The sequence below is a fragment of the Copadichromis virginalis genome, linkage group LG2, assembly GCF_057382275.1.
Source record: "Copadichromis virginalis isolate Kocher_CV1m ecotype Utaka linkage group LG2, C_Virginalis_male_GT1.1, whole genome shotgun sequence".
NCBI lineage: Eukaryota > Metazoa > Chordata > Actinopteri > Cichliformes > Cichlidae > Copadichromis > Copadichromis virginalis.
In genome coordinates this window covers 39,137,014-39,143,013 of record NC_140619.1, presented here as the reverse complement: position 1 = coordinate 39,143,013, position 6,000 = coordinate 39,137,014, and positions in this window count along the sequence as shown.

The window sequence follows — 6,000 nt, the reverse complement described above, 5'->3', positions numbered from 1 at the left end:
CGGGATGTCAAAAAAGACAGGGGGTGCCATAAAAAATAGTAAGAAAACTAAAGATATGAAAGACAAGAAGTCACGTAAAAAAGAAAGACAAGAAGTCAGAAAAAGAAAAAGACAAGAAGTCAGAAAAAGAAAAAGACAAGCAGTCACGTAAAAGAAAGAAAGCTAAGCAGAAAAAGAAAAAGACAAGAAGTCAACTTAAGAAAGCCCAAGTGGGAGGAGCTAACAAAAGTATAAAAGGCCAAGAGAGGCAGACAGAAAACAGAAGACACACTGGGTCGGCCTGAAGAAGGCAAAAATATGCCGAAACGTCGCGAACGGCCCAGTTGATACTAAATGTGCACTATAACCCTAGATAAGGGCAATTTTTTGAACCAGGGCAGGGACACCACCACCCGGCCCCATCGATGGCCCGTGCACCTCAGGCTACCAGCTTGCTGGTGGCCTGATTCTTTTCTCAACACCTAACCAGCCAGTGCCTCGTGGGGTTGGGGGTGCCCCTGCCCTCTATCTTACCCTAACCCTAACCATAGGGGGGTCCCTAAAACAAAAAACAAAAAACGAAGACAAGAAGTCACGTACAGAAAAACAAGTAGAAAAAGAAAAGACAAGAAGTCACGTAAAAAAGAAAAACAAGTAGAAAAAGAAAAAGACAAGAAGTCAGAAAAAGAAAAAGACAAGTAGTCACGTACAAGAAAGAAAGATAAGCAGAAAAAGAAAAAGACAAGAAGTCAGAAACAGAAAAAGACAAGAAGTCACGTACAAGAGAGAAAGGTAAAGAAACCGAGTAAGATAAAACAAAGAGAATAATGTAAACAAACACACGGAAAGGATTTAATGGAAGGGGGTGCCATAAACAAAAATACAGTGAACAACGGACGGGATGTCAAAAAAGACAGGGGGTGCCATAAAAAATAGTAAGAAAACTAAAGATATGAAAGACAAGAAGTCACGTAAAAAAGAAAGACAAGAAGTCAGAAAAAGAAAAAGACAAGAAGTCAGAAAAAGAAAAAGACAAGCAGTCACGTAAAAGAAAGAAAGCTAAGCAGAAAAAGAAAAAGACAAGAAGTCAACTTAAGAAAGCCCAAGTGGGAGGAGCTAACAAAAGTATAAAAGGCCAAGAGAGGCAGACAGAAAACAGAAGACACACTGGGTCGGCCTGAAGAAGGCAAAAATATGCCGAAACGTCGCGAACGGCCCAGTTGATACTAAATGTGCACTATAACCCTAGATAAGGGCAATTTTTTGAACCAGGGCAGGGACACCACCACCCGGCCCCATCGATGGCCCGTGCACCTCAGGCTACCAGCTTGCTGGTGGCCTGATTCTTTTCTCAACACCTAACCAGCCAGTGCCTCGTGGGGTTGGGGGTGCCCCTGCCCTCTATCTTACCCTAACCCTAACCATAGGGGGGTCCCTAAAACAAAAAACAAAAAACGAAGACAAGAAGTCACGTACAGAAAAACAAGTAGAAAAAGAAAAGACAAGAAGTCACGTAAAAAAGAAAAACAAGTAGAAAAAGAAAAAGACAAGAAGTCAGAAAAAGAAAAAGACAAGTAGTCACGTACAAGAAAGAAAGATAAGCAGAAAAAGAAAAAGACAAGAAGTCAGAAACAGAAAAAGACAAGAAGTCACGTACAAGAGAGAAAGGTAAAGAAACCGAGTAAGATAAAACAAAGAGAATAATGTAAACAAACACACGGAAAGGATTTAATGGAAGGGGGTGCCATAAACAAAAATACAGTGAACAACGGACGGGATGTCAAAAAAGACAGGGGGTGCCATAAAAAATAGTAAGAAAACTAAAGATATGAAAGACAAGAAGTCACGTAAAAAAGAAAGACAAGAAGTCAGAAAAAGAAAAAGACAAGAAGTCAGAAAAAGAAAAAGACAAGCAGTCACGTAAAAGAAAGAAAGCTAAGCAGAAAAAGAAAAAGACAAGAAGTCAACTTAAGAAAGCCCAAGTGGGAGGAGCTAACAAAAGTATAAAAGGCCAAGAGAGGCAGACAGAAAACAGAAGACACACTGGGTCGGCCTGAAGAAGGCAAAAATATGCCGAAACGTCGCGAACGGCCCAGTTGATACTAAATGTGCACTATAACCCTAGATAAGGGCAATTTTTTGAACCAGGGCAGGGACACCACCACCCGGCCCCATCGATGGCCCGTGCACCTCAGGCTACCAGCTTGCTGGTGGCCTGATTCTTTTCTCAACACCTAACCAGCCAGTGCCTCGTGGGGTTGGGGGTGCCCCTGCCCTCTATCTTACCCTAACCCTAACCATAGGGGGGTCCCTAAAACAAAAAACAAAAAACGAAGACAAGAAGTCACGTACAGAAAAACAAGTAGAAAAAGAAAAGACAAGAAGTCACGTAAAAAAGAAAAACAAGTAGAAAAAGAAAAAGACAAGAAGTCAGAAAAAGAAAAAGACAAGTAGTCACGTACAAGAAAGAAAGATAAGCAGAAAAAGAAAAAGACAAGAAGTCAGAAACAGAAAAAGACAAGAAGTCACGTACAAGAGAGAAAGGTAAAGAAACCGAGTAAGATAAAACAAAGAGAATAATGTAAACAAACACACGGAAAGGATTTAATGGAAGGGGGTGCCATAAACAAAAATACAGTGAACAACGGACGGGATGTCAAAAAAGACAGGGGGTGCCATAAAAAATAGTAAGAAAACTAAAGATATGAAAGACAAGAAGTCACGTAAAAAAGAAAGACAAGAAGTCAGAAAAAGAAAAAGACAAGAAGTCAGAAAAAGAAAAAGACAAGCAGTCACGTAAAAGAAAGAAAGCTAAGCAGAAAAAGAAAAAGACAAGAAGTCAACTTAAGAAAGCCCAAGTGGGAGGAGCTAACAAAAGTATAAAAGGCCAAGAGAGGCAGACAGAAAACAGAAGACACACTGGGTCGGCCTGAAGAAGGCAAAAATATGCCGAAACGTCGCGAACGGCCCAGTTGATACTAAATGTGCACTATAACCCTAGATAAGGGCAATTTTTTGAACCAGGGCAGGGACACCACCACCCGGCCCCATCGATGGCCCGTGCACCTCAGGCTACCAGCTTGCTGGTGGCCTGATTCTTTTCTCAACACCTAACCAGCCAGTGCCTCGTGGGGTTGGGGGTGCCCCTGCCCTCTATCTTACCCTAACCCTAACCATAGGGGGGTCCCTAAAACAAAAAACAAAAAACGAAGACAAGAAGTCACGTACAGAAAAACAAGTAGAAAAAGAAAAGACAAGAAGTCACGTAAAAAAGAAAAACAAGTAGAAAAAGAAAAAGACAAGAAGTCAGAAAAAGAAAAAGACAAGTAGTCACGTACAAGAAAGAAAGATAAGCAGAAAAAGAAAAAGACAAGAAGTCAGAAACAGAAAAAGACAAGAAGTCACGTACAAGAGAGAAAGGTAAAGAAACCGAGTAAGATAAAACAAAGAGAATAATGTAAACAAACACACGGAAAGGATTTAATGGAAGGGGGTGCCATAAACAAAAATACAGTGAACAACGGACGGGATGTCAAAAAAGACAGGGGGTGCCATAAAAAATAGTAAGAAAACTAAAGATATGAAAGACAAGAAGTCACGTAAAAAAGAAAGACAAGAAGTCAGAAAAAGAAAAAGACAAGAAGTCAGAAAAAGAAAAAGACAAGCAGTCACGTAAAAGAAAGAAAGCTAAGCAGAAAAAGAAAAAGACAAGAAGTCAACTTAAGAAAGCCCAAGTGGGAGGAGCTAACAAAAGTATAAAAGGCCAAGAGAGGCAGACAGAAAACAGAAGACACACTGGGTCGGCCTGAAGAAGGCAAAAATATGCCGAAACGTCGCGAACGGCCCAGTTGATACTAAATGTGCACTATAACCCTAGATAAGGGCAATTTTTTGAACCAGGGCAGGGACACCACCACCCGGCCCCATCGATGGCCCGTGCACCTCAGGCTACCAGCTTGCTGGTGGCCTGATTCTTTTCTCAACACCTAACCAGCCAGTGCCTCGTGGGGTTGGGGGTGCCCCTGCCCTCTATCTTACCCTAACCCTAACCATAGGGGGGTCCCTAAAACAAAAAACAAAAAACGAAGACAAGAAGTCACGTACAGAAAAACAAGTAGAAAAAGAAAAGACAAGAAGTCACGTAAAAAAGAAAAACAAGTAGAAAAAGAAAAAGACAAGAAGTCAGAAAAAGAAAAAGACAAGTAGTCACGTACAAGAAAGAAAGATAAGCAGAAAAAGAAAAAGACAAGAAGTCAGAAACAGAAAAAGACAAGAAGTCACGTACAAGAGAGAAAGGTAAAGAAACCGAGTAAGATAAAACAAAGAGAATAATGTAAACAAACACACGGAAAGGATTTAATGGAAGGGGGTGCCATAAACAAAAATACAGTGAACAACGGACGGGATGTCAAAAAAGACAGGGGGTGCCATAAAAAATAGTAAGAAAACTAAAGATATGAAAGACAAGAAGTCACGTAAAAAAGAAAGACAAGAAGTCAGAAAAAGAAAAAGACAAGAAGTCAGAAAAAGAAAAAGACAAGCAGTCACGTAAAAGAAAGAAAGCTAAGCAGAAAAAGAAAAAGACAAGAAGTCAACTTAAGAAAGCCCAAGTGGGAGGAGCTAACAAAAGTATAAAAGGCCAAGAGAGGCAGACAGAAAACAGAAGACACACTGGGTCGGCCTGAAGAAGGCAAAAATATGCCGAAACGTCGCGAACGGCCCAGTTGATACTAAATGTGCACTATAACCCTAGATAAGGGCAATTTTTTGAACCAGGGCAGGGACACCACCACCCGGCCCCATCGATGGCCCGTGCACCTCAGGCTACCAGCTTGCTGGTGGCCTGATTCTTTTCTCAACACCTAACCAGCCAGTGCCTCGTGGGGTTGGGGGTGCCCCTGCCCTCTATCTTACCCTAACCCTAACCATAGGGGGGTCCCTAAAACAAAAAACAAAAAACGAAGACAAGAAGTCACGTACAGAAAAACAAGTAGAAAAAGAAAAGACAAGAAGTCACGTAAAAAAGAAAAACAAGTAGAAAAAGAAAAAGACAAGAAGTCAGAAAAAGAAAAAGACAAGTAGTCACGTACAAGAAAGAAAGATAAGCAGAAAAAGAAAAAGACAAGAAGTCAGAAACAGAAAAAGACAAGAAGTCACGTACAAGAGAGAAAGGTAAAGAAACCGAGTAAGATAAAACAAAGAGAATAATGTAAACAAACACACGGAAAGGATTTAATGGAAGGGGGTGCCATAAACAAAAATACAGTGAACAACGGACGGGATGTCAAAAAAGACAGGGGGTGCCATAAAAAATAGTAAGAAAACTAAAGATATGAAAGACAAGAAGTCACGTAAAAAAGAAAGACAAGAAGTCAGAAAAAGAAAAAGACAAGAAGTCAGAAAAAGAAAAAGACAAGCAGTCACGTAAAAGAAAGAAAGCTAAGCAGAAAAAGAAAAAGACAAGAAGTCAACTTAAGAAAGCCCAAGTGGGAGGAGCTAACAAAAGTATAAAAGGCCAAGAGAGGCAGACAGAAAACAGAAGACACACTGGGTCGGCCTGAAGAAGGCAAAAATATGCCGAAACGTCGCGAACGGCCCAGTTGATACTAAATGTGCACTATAACCCTAGATAAGGGCAATTTTTTGAACCAGGGCAGGGACACCACCACCCGGCCCCATCGATGGCCCGTGCACCTCAGGCTACCAGCTTGCTGGTGGCCTGATTCTTTTCTCAACACCTAACCAGCCAGTGCCTCGTGGGGTTGGGGGTGCCCCTGCCCTCTATCTTACCCTAACCCTAACCATAGGGGGGTCCCTAAAACAAAAAACAAAAAACGAAGACAAGAAGTCACGTACAGAAAAACAAGTAGAAAAAGAAAAGACAAGAAGTCACGTAAAAAAGAAAAACAAGTAGAAAAAGAAAAAGACAAGAAGTCAGAAAAAGAAAAAGACAAGTAGTCACGTACAAGAAAGAAAGATAAGCAGAAAAAGAAAAAGACAAGAAGTCAGAAACAGAAAAAG